This window comes from Passer montanus, unplaced genomic scaffold (genome assembly GCF_014805655.1).
Source record: "Passer montanus isolate IOZ18808 unplaced genomic scaffold, ASM1480565v1 scaffold28, whole genome shotgun sequence".
Lineage (NCBI taxonomy): Eukaryota > Metazoa > Chordata > Aves > Passeriformes > Passeridae > Passer > Passer montanus.
Genome location: NW_024367483.1, coordinates 7,294,848 through 7,313,304, shown reverse-complemented (window position 1 = coordinate 7,313,304; position 18,457 = coordinate 7,294,848). Strand labels below are relative to the sequence as shown.

The following is an 18,457-nucleotide window of genomic DNA, read 5'->3' as shown; positions in this document are numbered from 1 at the left end:
CAAACATGGGGCTTTAAATTCCCTTCTATTATAGTTCATATGTTCCTCTAGATCTTTTGAGGGTTACCCAAACCCCAAGTGATTTCACAACACTTATCACTAAGAATATTCAAAGAATAACCTTTTCTGTATTTTTATATACTTTGCAGTCTCCTCTAGACCCATAAGGGAGAATAGGTATGATTTTCAGCTTTTCATTGCTGATATGTTCCACTCTTAATTTCATGGAGGGATTTAGGAGGCATGATTTTAATAGAAACTGATGTCAATTAGTTAATTGGAAACTTAACGGTAAAAGTACTAGACCTCTGAGATCTGTTAAGTACCCTTGTACTCTAGCTGAGAGTAAAACCTTACAGTACTTGTACAACTACTTTTTCCTTAATTAATTGGATCATAGAATTACATTATTTGGTAATATTTCTGGTAGAGTTTTCTGGGTGAAGAAACTTTACTTTGAAACTCAATTGCTCTGATGAGAAAGTCCTGCTTGGGCCGATATATGGAATTTTATAGGACAAGGGAGTCTCACATACCTTTACAGAAGTAGCAACATTCTTGGGAAAAAAAAAAAAAAAAAAAAAAAAACCCGAAAAAAATCCAGGTAAACTCAGCACCCTTCTGTGAATACATGTCATAACCCAGGAAATGTTTGTTTTGAGAGGGATGTCTTTGTGCGTGCCCTGGCACCTCTCTGGTGACACGCAGAGCAGCCATGGGAGTGGAGGGCAAGGAGAAGAAAAGCAAAGTGAGGGGAGAATAAGAGGACATACATTATTTCAACAACAGTTTTTAGGACAAAAAATAATTCTTCTTTATGTTCCTAGACAATTCTGTGGCACATTATGGACCTAGGACACAGAAATTCTCCTTTTGCCCACAGTCTATGCTCTTTCCTTAGATTTGGATGAATTTAAATACTTGCTCAGAAAAGAAAATTTCAGAAAAAATTGCATTATGTTAAAAACCAAAACAATGTAGGTCTGTTCTCAATGCAGGCCTCTGACTATCAGTTTTAGGATGTGTCAGTGAATTGATTATCGTTTGTAAACTGTTCCTAGTGCTGACAATAATAATGACAGAATGCTCTTAATTGGTCCCAGGGAAAAAAAAAAGAGACACAAAATTCTCCTTTTTTTAATGGTAAATAGATGGGTTTTTTCCCCTCTGCTACTCAATATTTTTGTTGTAGTCTTAAGGGTGTTTTGAAGCATCTTATGCTGTTCACTTTCTTAAATCCGTTTATTAAACTGAATGTGGTTGAGCATGAGGCTGACATTTGGTGGTTCTCACGCAGTTTCTAATAGCTGCAGGGTGCTCATTTTTGGAAGCAGTTTTATGATGCCACAGAATGTCTTCCCTGCTTTTGCTGGCACATATCATGCCATGTAGCTGAAGCTGGAGCTGTCAGGACAGCGTGTCTCTATTTAGCAGGCCATTGTTTGTCATCGAACAGATATTCTTGGAGTTTTTTCAACTATAGCATTGTTGCCAATGGTTAAAATTTCAAAGCTTCATAAATGACTGTGCACAGAAAGATGAATCCAGCTGGCAAACTTTCTACTTTTACGATTTTTGTAGAAGTCATCAACAGGGGAGCCAATAATTTTCACTCTCTGATGAAGCCTTCATTATGGAGCATCTGAAACCTTGTTGTAATGTGGATGACTTTGACATTATATCTGCAGTTATGTGCTTGCACATCTATTAGCACTCACACAATGAGAATTGAGCACCACAAAGAGCCCCTGAAAATAGAGCAACTAAATTTCCCTCTGCCTTTATATAGTGTACAGGTGTAGAGAGGTTCTCTCATGTTATTTACAATGTCTTTGTCAGGTTCTTTTTCTTTTAATTTCCAGGTATATAAAACCTGCCAAATGTCAGCACTTGTAACTATCAGCTCTCAATAAACACAATCTACAGGGAAGGTGAGTTATGCTGTTGACAAAAAAGAGTAGGTAATGAACAAATGCATAATGAACAACTGCAAAGGAAGGTCAAGTTAGCCCAAGACACTTTCTGTGTTTGTCAGATTTAATTTGAGGTTTTGTCTGTGCACAGATTCAGGAAAACTTGTCACAGGTGCTCAAGACATGCAAAGCTACAGTGAATAATAAGGTTATTGTGCTATAATGGTATCATAACACCTGAAGCAGCCATGGTAGCTGTTGTTTCATCCTTCTTCAGCATTGATTTTTTTATTCTGAAATGAAATTGTTACAACTTTGACTTGCTAGTGGATTCTGTGATTCTGAGGAAATGTTAATAACTTTTTTCCTCTGTTTGTCTTCTTTTTTTTTTTTTTTTTTTTAGTTTTTTTCTTCTATTTCCCTGCAATAGACTCACATTGATCTTACTTGAGGTGTAGCCTATTATCAACACAATCCTGCTGATAAAGCATTCTTGGATGGCTGCACTGAAAAAAAGAAACCAAAAAACAATAACAATTGGCCAGTACTACTAAAAGAAGCTGTATCTCCTGGTTCTCTTTGCAGAACTTGAACTTTTGCCAATTTTCACATCTCTTCAGAAAGGAATTTCTTATTCAGAAAAACAAATAAAGTTTCCCTTCAGAGAAGTAGTTTGAGCAGGCATTAGTTCACTGTCAGACAGGGTCTTATCCTTTCGTACACTTTAGCAGCATCTTACCTATAACACTTCCAAACAATAAGTGGGGTTTGCTCAGAGTGCAATGCCTGTCTCATCCTGTCCATACAAGCCACCTGGACCTTTCTTACTCATGTAATTCATTTTTCACATCACTGTTCTTAAATTTATTATTTCCTACCATCTGGACTGTAGCATTTTAATGTATTCTGGCTTTAGTGTTCTTAATTTTCTTATCTTCAGTTTTCCTTATATTTTTAAAAAATATATTATTTTGTTCTTTGGTCCCCCTCTACTTCTTTGCTTAAGGAAAGAGCCTAATGTTCATCCAGAGCAGTCTAAATTAAAGGTTGCCTGCACCTAGTTACCTGTTAAGATACCTGTTGCCACTTTTACAGGTGTATCTGGTATATGTTCAGATGCTCCTTCCTTAGGTAACTCGTGTGATGTGAAAAATCCTGGCCAAATAAAATTATGACTTTAAAAAGCTTTTTCACATCTCCTAGACAAGCCTGTCACCCTTTGTGATATGTTGCATTTACAAAGTTTAATCAGTGTACAGCTTTGAACAGTTTCACGTTTTCTGTTCCAAAATTTTCCTTCAAGTACAAAAGTTATACCTGGAAATTCAACAAACAGCTTCAGCCTCTCTGAGCTTGCACCCACATAGCCTGTAAGGGATTGGAGATGGCTTGAGTTCAACACAGCTAGTTAGGGAGAGACAGAACATGGCCAGCATCCTCACTCAGCTGTAGTCATAAATCATCATACAACCTGGCATTGACAAATTGATCTTGGCCTAGAGCATCCAGGAGCTTTGTGAGAAACCTGGCCAGGGCAGGGGCTCAAATATTAGCAGCAGGCATCCTGGGATATGATTTCAAACTTCTGTATGCAGGGGGATATGTAAACAATATGCTTTGTAGGCAAATTTCCAGGAAAAGTCTATTGAAATTTTTAATTTCTCTTCAATTACTTTTCCTGGAATTTTCTTTCAGTTCACTTGCTATCTTTGTTGTCCAAACGAGCAGCAGCAAGGTGGATATCGGATGATAATCAGGCTCACCTGTCAGCACTGATATGAGAAAAATAGCAGGCCAGGTGGAACTGAGTGCACCAAACGTGGCTGTTAACCATGGGTAACCAGCCCATCAAACTTTGCTGAAAATGATGAGGCTTTGGGGTGGCAGTTTAGGCTGCTGGTGGTTGGAAAACTGCTCTAATCGGGCTCCCAGGCTGAGTAGCTGTCACATATGGTAAATCTCCACAGAGACTGAAAATAAGCTGAGAATTAATGAGCTGCTAATTTCAAGACTGATGTCTCTTGAATGTCTTTGCTTTTTTTTTCCCTGAGATTTTTTCCTTATCCCTTCTCTCCCCCTCCCCAGTCTTACCCTTTTCTTTTATACAAATTCCTTATCTCCTAAGCAGCCATTGCAGCACTTTTCTGTTTGTGTGCCTGTGTGTGTACAATAGAGCTTAACCTAAGTGGTACAAGGAGGCATTTTGGTATCCTAATCTACCAGCAAGTGATTGGCAAAACTGGAGGGCTGGGGGCCAGAGCCCTGGTAAGCTATTCTGTGAGAAAAATGGCATCAACTTTGTCCATAAGAACACATTTCTTATTAATTAGTGTCATTGAAATGCTGCTTTCTGAACATTTTAATGTTTCTGCTAGCTGCCAATCTCTATCTGTTAACTTCAGCTTTCCCCCGCATTCTTTATTATGTCTTCCAGTCTTCTCTTCCATGGTAGTTTTTCCTTCTTTTTCTAATTCTATGGGTTTGCTTTTACCATTCTGCCTGCCCTCTACTAACCTTCTTCTCTGATTTATCTAGGATTTCCAACTCTCATCCTACTCTGCAACACCATCCTTCCCACCATGTAATTTTCCAAGATTATTCGTTCCTCCATCTGCATTGCTAATGTGAAATTCACTACTTTAAATATGTCATTCTAATATGTGAATAGCTAAATCTCTGAACATGCACAGAGGAGCTAGATGTCTTCAGAAAAAATAAGGCGAATCAAAGTCACTTGACTGCTAATGTGACTGGTAGCCCTGTTTTATTATCTACCTGATTTCTGCTTGCTACCAAATCTTAAAGGATTTTCTTACACCTTGTATGTAGGTGTACAACCATAGGAGAGGATTTAAGAACTTGCTAAAATCATACCAGTTCTCAAAAAAGGTCTTGCTGGAAAATATCAATCTTTTTGAGGGGTGGGGGCCAGAGCATGCTGGTAATGCCTATTTCTTTTTTGTGATCTCCATGGTGCTGTTACAGAAAGATTTAAAGTTGCTTACAGGCCTATTGGCTGGGTACTGTAAGATGTGAGTACAGTAAAATAGTATACTTTTTCCTCATTAAAGTATTATGAGTCCACTTTGACATAAAATCCATAAAACATATGGATTTGGGAAACTCTGAATCATTAATAACACAATGGCTTGTTTGTGGAATAAATATAAGGGAGAGATGAAGTGGAAATTAAATGTAATTGAAAAGGAAGTGAATTTTTGCTAAGATAATATACCTTACCAGTATGGTTTAGTCTACTGGTTTTAGGGGGGACTGAGAGGCTATCAGGGTTTTGGAAGCAAGGAAGCTGGATGTCCTTCTCTTTGTCCCATGTGACAGATCTTTCTTCACTCCCACTGCTTCCCCTTCCAGATCCTGTGGGGTTTGTGCCAATTGGTGTAAGTTATGGAAATGTTTCATCTTCTGATATTTGCTGCTGGGATGCTGAAAGGTAAGCCCTCTTCGTACAAAGATAAACAAAACTAAGCAGAGTATAGAGATGCTGTGTTCTCATTTTTCCTTTTCTGGCATGAGGTAATGGTTTCTGTGTAGACTGGAAGCACAAAATTGCATTGACAGTTTCTGGGGTGTTCTTGTACTTGGCACTGCTGGCTGGAAGCACAGAGATTTCAAGCAAATCTTCATTTCCACAAGGCATTTAAATAATCTGCTGAAATATTTTATATAAGTAGATAATGGGATTTTTTTACTTTTTTATTTTCTTGAGAGCTGCACTGCTGAAGATTGGATGGATTTGTGCTGGTATTTGTTGTTACATCAATTGCCTTATTCCAACACTTGTGAAAAGTCTAATCTTTTGAGATGTGTGCATTGCAAACTCCTGGGCAAGTGTTTTCTATTGACACCAGGCTAGTGAAAAGGCAGGTGAATTGTTTCACAGAGTAGATTACAGACTGGCAGCACTCTATGGAAGGCTGGCAGAGTTACAGAAGTAGCCAGCTGATATTCACAGCATCATTTACCAATAATGGGATCAGGTTACAGTGGGTCCCTCAAACTGGCTTTGGTCGAGGTTATACCATGAATTTATACCAAATCATGAAGACAAAATAATATTATTTTACTAAAAATACTGTATTACTTATCAAAAATATGCGTTGTATCTAATGGATGTCTGAATAATGTAATGATGACACCAGCATATATATATACACACACATATATATAATGGTGTGTGTATATATATATATAATATATAACACCAACATTTTACAAAGATTCACAGATAAAGTATGCAACAAAAATTGTTGCTCTCTATTGCTCTGCTGTCAAGATTTTAATTAACAAAAACATGTGGAAAAGAGCCCTCACAACCTGAGTAAAATTTATATTTTGATGAAGTAATGCTCCTTGAAACGTTTCATGAACCAATAAAGCAATCCATGGATCTGTGAATTATAAAATTACCTATTAAATGAAAAAATAGATGCCAGAGTTTTGGGGGAACATTATGTTTGGTGTCATCGTCTGATAAATCTGTTTTAAAATGTAAAAGGATTTAAAGAGATCATTACTTAGGCTAGGATTAGTAACAAATAAGCAAAAGCTTTTCTGCTAAAGCCCTAGGTGAACAATGGCACTTGAAAATAAAACACTGGCAAGATGCCCATCTCCTCTGGGAGAGGGAGCAGTTCCTCTTTGTAAGCAAACAGCCCACAGAACGCCAGCGCCTTCCTGGTGCATTAAGAACGTGTCAACAGGGCACACTTTTTGTGTGGTTTTGTGATTACCTGTTAATCATAAGTGATGGTTAAATTCAGAGGCAAATACAGGGCTGCTGCATTTTTTCCATCTGCTCTTTGAGGGTCGCATGTTTGCATCTAAGCTCATTCTTCCCTCATCTGTGTGTATTTGGTTTTGGTTTCTTAATTTCCTCTTCCAAATGTGTCTCGCAAGAATGAAAATATTGAAATGTGACCACAGATTTTAAGAACTGATTTTTCTCCCACATGTTTTTAATTTTTTTAAATACAAGTCTTACTGGAACCAGACACATTCCAGCACAAACACACACACGCAGAGGGCAGAATTTTCCTACTGCAGTAGTTCTGGCACAAGACACTTGCACAGCTCCTCATAATGATCTACCCAGGTGAATGGGGTGAGGAGAATTCTCACATTAAAAAAAAAATTCAATGCCAAATTCAGCATTTTGAGTATGAAATATTTAATATTAGGAGAAAATTCTTTACTGGGAGTCATAGGAAGAGGTTGCCCATAGGACTTGTGGATACCCCATTCCTGGAAGTGTTCAAGACCAGGTTGGATGGGGCTCTGAGCAACCTGGTCTGGTGGAAAGTGCCTTTACCATGGCAGGGGAATTGGAACTAGATGGTCTTTAAAGTCCCTTTCAATCCAAATCCTTCCATGATTCTGTGAAATGGGAAAAAGTTGACTATCCTGTGTTTTTTGGCAAAACATAACTTCAATTATTACTTGCATCCATAATTCCAGGTTAAGATTCTGTGCAAATAAGTTTTTTTAAGATCATGTATTTAAGTTTTTGATGGAAAAACAGCTAAAAGGCTGTTTGATCCACCTCCTTAAAAAGATCAGTGGCGCCACAGCATGTATAAACACGGCAACAAATTCCTGGAATTCTCCCATATGGAATACAAACAGCCCCGTTCCACCAGTGTGTGTCACTGGCATTTAGACCCCATGAAATTAAAGGCATCTCTTGCACCCATCATCTATTATTTATGCCTGGTACTATTTAAAGAAAAACACGCTTGAGAGCTTATGAACTAGGTCCCTCAGGGAGCTGAACACCAGAGGAAGGAGCCCCACTGCCCTGTGGTTCCTGCAGGCACCTGAGAGCCTGAGGAAGGCAGTGGCACAGGGGTTTGGCAGCTGTGGCCACTGGGCCAGAGTCACTAGAAGCAGCAGCAAGAGGAATTCTCTCCACCAGCTCTAAGGATTGTAGGGCAGGAGGAGCTGGTTTATCCTGCCCTGGCTAACCCACCATCCTGGGGCAAGGACTGCTGGCTTGCTGTGCCCAGGCCAAGAGTGAGTCTGAGGGGAAGAACCCGCATCAGCACAGATCCCACACAGAATATGTTGGCAAAAACCTGTGGTTCTTCTCTGACCAGGAGCTCTCTGGTTTCTTACATGGAAATCTGAGCAAGAGTTTTCAACCTTGTTTGGCTTTTCAAGAAGAAAGTGGGTTTGTTTCCACTTCCTGCAGGATTCCGAGCATCTGCTGGTGCTGTAGAATCACCTCTGCAAGGATACCCAGAGAGGTATTGCTGTAATGCTTGGGATCTGGTTTGGGGAAAGGCTGCGTTTATTTCTACACAGAAAAGGTTCTTGGGAGGCTCATGCCTGTGACTCGCATACAAAAGAGGGGATATGCTACGTTGGTGTAAAAGTGGCTTGTACTGAGCATCTGCACTGGGCACATCAGCACTGGGAATGGCTTCCAAGACCAGCAATTCCCTGCCCTCAGGGCCAAGTGATGCAGAACAGTTGTATTTGTGCTGCTCTGCACCAGCCTCCTACTGACCGCTCCGCTTGGCTTAACTCCACAGTGCTGAAACCCAATTATTTTCTGCAGATTTCTCCTTGAGTTTACAGTGTCTCAAATACAGTGAAAATGATGCTGTGCCATGAATGTCTTTATAGCCCAAAACTGAGGTACTTCATGGTAGCCAAGGCAGCAGAAGCACTTGGGACAATGGTGAGAAAACATGTTTGTTTCAGAGGGAATTTTGTTTATGTTGCTTAACCCTGATATGGAACAGAGTAGCAATCAATTTAGATTTTCCCTACAGCAAAAAACCAAACAATTTTAAACCTCCCTGAATTCAAAATGCATCTTTTTCTCAATTTCTAGTGACAGATGGGAGGCTGTGTTACCCTCCTGGCTTTGAGGGGGCCTCCGAGGGTGCCCAGGCTCTGCAGTAATAAGGCTCTGAGTAACCTCAGAGGGGTGTCTGGCTCTGCAATAAAAGTCTGAATGCAACAGTGCTTTGGTCACCGTTGCTCCCATTCCCCAAAATTGCTCCTATTTTAAGCTGTCAATTTACAGACTTAAACCATGCTGGCTTTGTAATGGATACATATACTCCCCAAGCAGATAATGTTTTCAGATAGGAGATCTCCTCCAGTTTCTGAGACCAATGCACCTGAGTGACAGCAGTGTGACAATGCATAGAAGCAGATTTTGGATTACCTTTAATGACTTCTTCTGTAAATGGGTCCTTTAGCTACCCCAAACCAAGAAACAAGCACAAGACTTTTTGCATTCCCTGAAAATGGGTAGATCTCATTTTTTTTGTTGTGTATGTGTGGCATGTTTGTAGTTTCTGAGGAATAAGTTAGTGGAATGCTTCTATTATGCTCATGGAAACAAATTTATATTTTCCACATGCATCTGGTCCTATGGATTAAGAGAAGGTTTTAAATATTTTTTTTTCTCTTAAATTCAAAGTTAGTTGTTTGTTGTGTTGCTTGTTGGGGATTTTTTTTAATGGAACAGAATAATTTCTGTATTTATATTCTGCATTTTGTATCTGAAGCTTTTGGTGTTAAGTATGCGTGTTGTGTGTGTTTTACAATGACTGCCCCAACACACACTCCACATATGCTTCCTCTCCTGATTTGAATAGAAATCTAACACTGCAAGTGAAGTACACTGAACTACTGTTTCACAAGCTGTCATTTAAGTGATAGATGGTAAATTGGAATTTTGCCATGCAAATTAGTTAATGCTCAGATGAAGCCAGTGTTTAACTATTCAAATAAGATCTCAGTCTTGATCAGCTGTTTCAGCTTATATCTCCAGTGAAGCAGACAACTAGCTTTCAGCTGGAGCAGACAGCTAGAACTCCACAAAACCATCAACTCTGCTCACTTAGAGCCATCTCAGTAGATGAAACGATGTTCAAACAGCACTGATCTGTAGCTATCAGCTGGAAACAGCCAAAGATGCTGTTTCTTCAGGCAAAAAATTGTGATAGTTGGTAGTATTTTAAAGGGAAAATTTGCATCTCTGGAATCCACTACTTCCAGAAATGTAAAAATACAGCAAACTCACAGTATGACCTTTCTTTTAACAAGAACATATGTAAAATTCACACACAAAGAATAGTATATTTAGAATCTTAGTGGGAGCCAGGAATAACTCCTATAGCTAAGTTCCCTAAGCCTACATTTTAAATGCATGTAACCTTTCTTTCAGCAGTTTGCTACTGCTTTTGTGCACAGGAGACCTTTGAAATCTGGGAGGAAGAAAGCCCCTTGGCTATACAAAATGCCCTGTCTTTACCTGAGAAAAATCCACGCTGTTTCACATTTATAGCACTTCATTTCAACTTATTTTTCTTGGATTCCTTAGGGAAATTTCAACCTGTCAAGTAACTGAGAAGGAGACATCTACAGAGCCAGTCCTGCTCCCTCACCAGGAGACTTGCAGCAGCCTTGCTTATCCCTGAGAGATGCCAAGGTCTTAATAAGGATGGGGGGGAAGGAGTGCTTCTTTCCCACTGCAGATCTTCCTCATGGAGTCTCCTGGAAAGAGCTGCCAGAGTCTTTTAGAGGTGAGGAATAACTACAGCTGAATTTAACTGCTCCTGGCTCCTCACAGTTATTCTCAGCAGTTCCAGTGTTTGCCTTTCTCACGGGTCAGAGTGACAGCTGCTTTTCCAGCTAAGGCACTTGATCCTGCAGTACAGGTGACAGTGATCTGTGCTGGGAGTTCATAGCATGCTGCAAGTGATGATGGGTGATGGGAGTACAGCAAAAGTGTTGTGCTATTTCAAGAAAAGAGGGCACAGAAAAAAAGGGATTTCTCTCCACTGGAAAAAAAAAAATCTCATCACCTCTGCCTCCAACAGTGAGAGTGCTGCTATGCAGCAGTAAGGGTGACATTTTGTCATCAATGCTGCTTTTCTCAACCTCCTTAAAAAACATCCAAACTTTCTGTAGCGAGGTTTGTAGCACACATCTTCTAAAACTTTGAAAATATTGCACACAGTAGAGACAAACCTGGTCTTAAGTCCCCCAAGACAACAAAAAGTTAGATGTCCAACTAATGTTAGTGGGTGGGACTGGTCCTTCTGTCCCACAGAGTCTGGCAGGACAGAAGGACCAGTCCCACTCACTTGTTCTTTCTGAGGTGATGCGTGTGCTGGCTGCCTCAGCCTCTGTCAGCAGGGACTAGCTAAGCAGGTTTCTGAAGGAAGACTGGATTTAGAGTGCTGGAGTTTCCAAAAGAAGGAACTACTGAGGGAAACTGGGTTTGAGATGTCCATGAGCGGGAAGAGAAGTGGGAGGAGGAAGCCAAAGAGCGGGAGAAGCATCAGAAGAAAGGACTTACAGAGTGTGGGGTTGCAGGAATCACCTCCAGGCTTTGTAAGATTCCAAGGGGAGGGAAGAGACACAGCAAATGATGCTTGGAAGGGATCACTGAACTAAATTTAAAAAGGAAGGCTATTAGTTTATACAGTTAGCAACCCTAGCAAAGTCCTTTGAACAATTGTTTTTATGTAGTTTTATGTGTATATGTATGGAAGGGGCCATTTTCCTATTCACTAATGTGTATTCTCATCACATCCCATTCTTTATAGGCATCTCAACAGCATCTACACTCTGAAGACATCTACTGAAAGTGATGTAGGTACCCAAATCAGTTTGGGCTAGCCTGGCATTTCTCCCAGTGTTCTGACTCAAAGATGAAATGTGTTGCTATCGTTTGCAAGATGTTCACAAAGCAACTCTGTACAAAAGGAGACTGTACAGCGTGCCACCATTTGAAATCTCTTTACAATGTTTTTCCTTTAAAAAAACAAACCTTGGCAGCTACCATCTACTCTTTTCTGATTTGCAGCCAGCCAATTATATCACTTAGAATGCACTCAGTTAACAAGGATGCAAGTTCAAGGCACTGCCTTTGTGTAGTTCTAGCTGTGCCTTAGGAAAAACTTACTTTTGTTTTCCCTTATGTGTGTTTATTTCCTCCACTGTTTTCATTAATCCCTCCTACATGCAATAGTTCCCTTGCAAACATTATTTTAGCAGTGACCTCAGAGTGTTCTGAACGCCTTCTAAAAGTCAGATATTAAAAGAATTCAGTTGCCTCAATCTCTTAGTGTGACCTTCAGTCATGAGAATAGCTCTGGTGGTTTGAGTGGGAGAATCCTCAAGAGTGAAAATTGCTCCAGTGAATCTGGGCCTGACAAACCATATTCTGGTTTTGTGGATTACCAGATGGAAGAGCTGCTGTAAGGTCTGCAATCAGAAGGGCAGATATGCTGGCTGTGGAGGGGATGGAAACAATAGGATGGCCTTCGGCATGGTCTAACCATCCAAGCACAACCCAGTGACCTTGCTGAGCATTTATGATGCACTGAGCCCATAGCAGCAGCCTGGCTCCTTTGTTCTCAAACCATAACTGCTCTGTCTGCTGGGGTGTGTCACCCTCTAAAGCTCAGAAAAGAGGAGGCTCTCTGGGATTTAGGTGGCTCTGCCCACAAATACACGCAGAAACACAAAAGCATCTCCTGGACTGTTTTAGAATTGATGCCTGACAGAGTTAGTCACAATGTTTACAGAAACTAGGCTGTGGTTCAAGATTGTGATGCAAATATCACAGTTTCAGGGTGGCTCTAGATGAAAGGCTTTCCCACTATAATGTTTTTTTCTCTCGGTGAAGACATAATAATGATAAATTTCTTATGGCACAGACATTTTTTTACTTAACAAAGTGAGTGCCACAAAGCACGAGTTTGGAGCTTCATTTTCCTGTAGTTTCAGTAAAAGCAAGATCATAGATTGTGAAGAACAAAGCACAGATACTAGTAGTGACTGCTAACAAAATTTAGGGAAACAGTGAAAGTTTCAATTTAGTATTATTCAATATGATTTACTGAATCAAGGGGTTTAAGATTTTGCATTGGGTCCTACAGATAAAATAAATTAATATAGGTCTTCAGGTTTGCTCTTTATTTATCTGGTTTATGAAAATATTTTTTTCTCTCAAAATGTTTGTAAATATGTGCTTTCCTTTTCTACTGCCTTGTCTGACACATCTGACATCCATGTCACATGAGATTTCAATTTTGCATCAGGAATTCCACTTTTAACTTTGCCTGAGTACGTTCAAGACTTTCTGATTTAAACCTAATTCTCCTGCCTCTAAATAAGATTTAAGTATTAAACATTCTTAATCAAAACTGTATTTTCCACAGGGGGTCCATGGCCAACTTTTTCTTTAAGCCTGTTCAGATTATATCACAGTGGCCCCAGGCCCTGTCTGGTGACTGCCATAGGAAAATATGATAACAGTAATAAATTTCAGCTACGCATTCAATCCCCCATGAAACCTTTCATTAGTCTTTCTCCCTGCTGTAGCACTGCAATGGGAATGCCAGAATGAGAGCTTCCAGGAGGAGCAGAAACTAAAGTCTTGGAAGAGCCACAGAAGTGCTTGACAGTGGATGGTGGCTGGGGTGCTGCCTCCTGTAAAACTCCTTTGCAGTTTGAAGTAACTGCAAAAATGGGGTTTGCTTTGCTGTTACTCCAACCAGAGACCACAGACATGCTTCCTGACCCTCATGGCTGTGACTTCTCCCCCTCTGCCCCACAGCAGTGAGCACAATATTCACTGACTCCACACTGTCACTGAACAGGTAAGGCTGGAAGGGAACGCCGTCCAACTTCCCTGCTCAGGCAGGATCATCCTAGAGCTCATTGCACAGGATTGTGACCAATAGTTCTTGAATATTTCCAGTGAGGGAGACTCCACACGCTTTCTGGACAACCTGTTCCAGTGTTTGGTCACTGCACAGTGAAGAAGTTCTTCCTCATATTCAGGTGGAACTTCCTGGGATCAGTTCCTGCCCATTGCCTGGTGGCACCAAGCAGAGCCTGGCTCCATCCTCCTGACACCCTGCCTTCAGATACTGGTAAGGTTCTACCTCTTTTTGTGCTGTTCGTCTTCTTCAGTTGATACGCCTTAAGAAAGAGCAGTGTGGGTTTGAAAATGCTATTTTCATGAAAGATGTTAACAATACTGTTAAATACACCATCGAGCTTTCAGATGAAAAGTATAAGTTGCATGAAAAGCATATCCTGAAAATAATTCAGGTGCTGGTTTTTTCTTTGTTCATGACACTTTTCTTTTGTCTTCAGCAGCAAGAACACTCTACAGTGTGAAGTTTTCCTTTGTTTATGGCTGCCTTCTGTACCATTTTTCTTTCATGTTGCCATACCCAAGCAGAACAAATCTCTTTGCAAGTAAAGGAGGGAAATAGACTGGATTGTTTTGGTTTTAAGCTAAATATTTTCCAAAGTCCAAGTATCATAAACAGTGCAATTTTAGGATCAAATCTGACTTGATTTTATCTCATTAAAAGGTTCCATCAATTGATTTAAGGTGTCTTCTTCTACACTTGCTTTAGAGGTATTTTCTCAACAGATGGACATGACACTTTTCCATTTTATCTAATGTTTCTCATGAAGAATGTAGTAGTATGATCAATTGTCACTAGAAATAACTTTGAATTTTCTCATTACTGAAAGACATTAAGATGTCAGGATATGATTTACTACGGCAAGTGACTTTTATGTCATCTATTTTTCAGAAATCCTCTGACTAGTTTAAATTTCCATTTCCCTGGCATTGTATCTATGTGTGTAGTGAAACAAAGAAAGAATTGACTAACACACTGAAAGCATTAAGCATTTGAAACTGCCCTGCTAGACAAATACAACAGCAGCACAGTGCACCACATGAAACCGAAGCAACCACCTGGAAGAGAAGGAGAGAAGAGGCTATTAGCACAGTCTTTGAAACCATTTTGTCAGCAAAATACTCTTCTTTAGTCTGACTGCAAAGATAAGGAGTGACATGAAAGTGGAAAAATTAGAATATCCAGATATCTTAAAATTCTGAAAATATGCATTGGATTTCTTCTGGTCTTTTGCATCTGATATAACTTTTGTTGACTTCCTGGCAACAGGAATCTTCTCTTATACAGCTTGATTAATAGAAGTGCAGTGAATGGCCGTGTAAGAGTCAAACCATACCCATGGCTTAGCACACACCAAACGTCCATTCCTCTGGAGTGGCTGCACTGAGGATTCCTCATGCTGCTGTTTGCTGGAGAAGGGCTCTGAAAGATGAAGCTGGTGGCAACTGATGTGCCTACTACATCAGGTGTATGATATTTAACTGAGTTCACACAGGTAAAATGCAGTGGTGTGGCAGGGTCAGGTGGATTTTTGTTATTCATATCCACAAATGTCTTTGAGGAGAAAAAGTTTAAATGAGTTATTTCTTGTTGTAAACTCAGACCTCAAAAGCTCTTGCTGATTTGCAAAGCAAGTACACTCTGTTGCTTGACAGTCTGGTATGTTCCAATGGGCACCTTCTTCAGCATCACAACCATGGAGCGGTTCTGCTTGGCTGCCTGGAAAAGGCATCCCTCCTGCCTGGGCATGTGTGGAGAGCTGCTCTGCCAGTGGTAGTGCTGGCTGTCCCTTCTGGAAGGGGACTCAGCCATTTCAGTCACTGGGCAAGACAGAGGTGGCTGTGGCAGTAACAAAGACAAAAGTGTTGTTCCTGGCACCCAAAGGTATTTTACTGGGGAGGTTTTATTTGAGAAATAGGCAGGGGCACTGGTGTGTGGCATGCTGCAATTGTGTGAAACTGATAAACAGAATAACAGAAATTCTGTTCAGGGTGACTTTCAGAAAGAGGAGCTCAAGTGCTGTTATTTTTCTGTGACTATTTAGCAATTAACTCAGCAATGAATTTTCATTGCTACCTCTGTGACTTGCATATCTGCTTTATTTTACCAGCCAAAGAATTTAAGTATAAAACCACAGGCAGGACCTTTAGAACCTGAGCAAAGCATTATTTAAAATCATTTAACAGTTTCCCAGTTGAAAAATAGACTTATTACATTTAGGATTAATAGGGAAACCAGCTTTGTCACCAAAATATAAAGCAACCATAATAGCACAGAAACCTCCTGGAACACAGGACATTGTACCCTTAATTGGGTTGCAGGTGTACCTCAATGACTAATGGATTGCTCTGGATGCTGCTTGCATAGCAAGTTTCCCCTGTAGCTAGTGGAGAAAATGGCTTTCTGTCCCTAGTCTCTGTTTTGGTGAGACTGCACAGCCACATGTGCAAATAGACACATAAACCAAAGTGGAAATAGTAACTGAATGATGAAAGGATACGCCATTGTGCAGCATATCCAAGAGAAACACTGGGCCAGATCTGTTCTCTCTGACAAACAGGCAGTGTTAGCAACTGGAAAAAATCATTGTTTCCTTCAGAAACAAAAGTGGGCATGAAGGGCTCTTTCAGGTTTCTTCTGCCCATCAGATTCTCACCCAGGAATGATGACTACAGGGTTTGTCATGGAGCAACACCTGATGACTACAGGGTTTGTCATGGAGCATGGAGAGAGAACATTCGTGGCCTACTTGGGGCTGCACAAATTGACCTGCCAAAAGAGCACCTGGGATTGTGAATGTCTTAATATGTTTCACTTGCTTGTTATTTTCTGCCTGACACTTAACTTTTTCACATAGAAATACCACATAGAAAATAAAAGCTCTCTTTACATAATTTTAGTGTTAATATGGCCCTGAACAATTATTTTGTAATGTACATTTCAAAGTGTTTAAACAGTCTGAAATGCTGTGATAATTTGATGACCCTCTGGATATATTTAGTTTGCCTGATATGTGGCCAAATGAACAATTGAGACATATTTGGGGGAAAAATCAGCTATTAAAAGAGAATTAGAGTGTTATCATAGTTAAATATGAAAGAGTCTCACAGAATATCAAAACAGTGCCTAGACTTCATATATTGTTCATGAGGAGCTTTGTGTGCTGTAAAAATGCAGGACAGTGAGTTTGTCACCCTCAGAATTTAATGGGAAATGCTGCTCTTGGATAGGACATAGTTAATACACAGCCTTTTCTTCCCCTTACACTTGAAATATCCCACAGAGGCTGGGTGAAAGTCTCTCCTTTCTAAAACCAGTGAGGAATTAGGACTATATTGTGAAACACTGGTGTGGGTGCTCTTTGTATGGTCTCTGGCTGATAAGGACACTCAGGATGCTGTTCAGCATCCTTTATCTGAGAGGATTTGGAGTGAAACCTCCCAGGGGAGTGCCCTAATTAGCACTCTGTGGGCTAGGCTGGGGCTTCACACTCATTACCTTTTGTTGGAGCTGCTCTGACGTCTGTCAGATCTTCTGTTTACAGAATTTATGTTTAAGCACCTGTGCATGGCCTGACCATCGGGCCAGATGGTTAAGGTGTGATGTGAGATTGCTGCTTGGTATCAAGCTATGTAGGGGATTATTCTGCTGGAAAGTTTGGGTTGCATGGCTGTGCAGTGTTATTAAGGCTAGGGATAGTTTTTGAGGATATAAATCTGGCATCTAATTGATAACTTTAGATGCCCAAATCTCTTTCAATTCCCCCTGCGACATATTCTTGAGGTTTTCCCAAGAAATTTTCTTATTTCAGCTGAATAAGAAAATTACGCAGAAAAACATTACCTACAGGCTTATTATAAAGTCCTGACTGTGCAGTATAGATGCAGCTGCTTGCAATTCATCATCTAACTTTCCTGAAAGTCTATTGGTGGGTGGCTTTAGTAGACACATTTCTACTGTAATACAGCTTGCAGCTTGCATTTATATGCAATATTTAAAAATACATGTGCACCTGAATGAAGCACGTAGGGTCTATGTCTGTTGTGGTTTTTTTGGAGGTTTTTTGGTTGCTTTGTTGGTTTGGGTGGGTTTTTTAAAATCTAAAAGCTTGCATAAAATGGCACATTTTTGTCCACTTACAAAATGAAGTTCTGATTTTGTGATCTACATGGTGAACCTGATTGGTATCAGTGAGATTTCATGCTACTGAGGCCTGGCTGTGTTTAAGTCCATGTTCCCTCACTGTTACCCTTATGAATGACATATTTTGTGTTTATTCTAGTAGAGGTGAGCAAAGCCTTCCTATCAGCCTTCTACTAAAGTGTTTTTTTTATTAGAGTGGACTAATCAGATGACAAAAATTTATTCTACTGATACACCACACCTCAGTGGCTGGTTTTGAAATTTGAAAAAAAAAATTCATTAATTATTACATAATTTTAGTAATAATTTCTGCTGAATGATAGCACTTAAAAAGGAGACATAATAATTCCTGCATTTGCCTCTGTGACTTAGAAAACTCCCATGCAAAATGGTTTCTCTCTGCATGTGCTGAGCCAAGAGACTCTGTGCTCAGTCAGCTGAAAGTAATGTGGAGAAAAACACAATTTTTTTTCTTACAGAAAGTCTGATCCTCTGAGTAGGAGGATCCTTTTTAGTAGTAGCGTCTACAAATGATGAGTTAAATCCTTGTTTTGATTGGGTATGAAAAGAAAGTGTTTGTGGATGCAAAATTTGGCATATTTTTCTGTTAAGAAATAAGCTATGTTAGTTCCTCTTGCAGCCTTGCACATTTAGCACAGCTACAAGGTAAAGTTAAATGGAGATGAT

General features: G+C 40.0%; 1 long non-coding RNA gene across 1 annotated transcript; it reads left to right on the top strand.

The window, feature by feature from the left end:
* Positions 1 to 3,753: 3,753 nt before the first annotated feature.
* LOC120504099 lies at positions 3,754 to 12,003 on the top strand. Its single transcript, XR_005627942.1, has 4 exons — positions 3,754 to 3,866; positions 5,286 to 5,364; positions 10,273 to 10,474; positions 11,504 to 12,003. It is a non-coding gene; the product is annotated as an uncharacterized LOC120504099 (long non-coding RNA).
* The last annotated feature ends 6,454 nt before the right edge of the window (positions 12,004 to 18,457 follow it).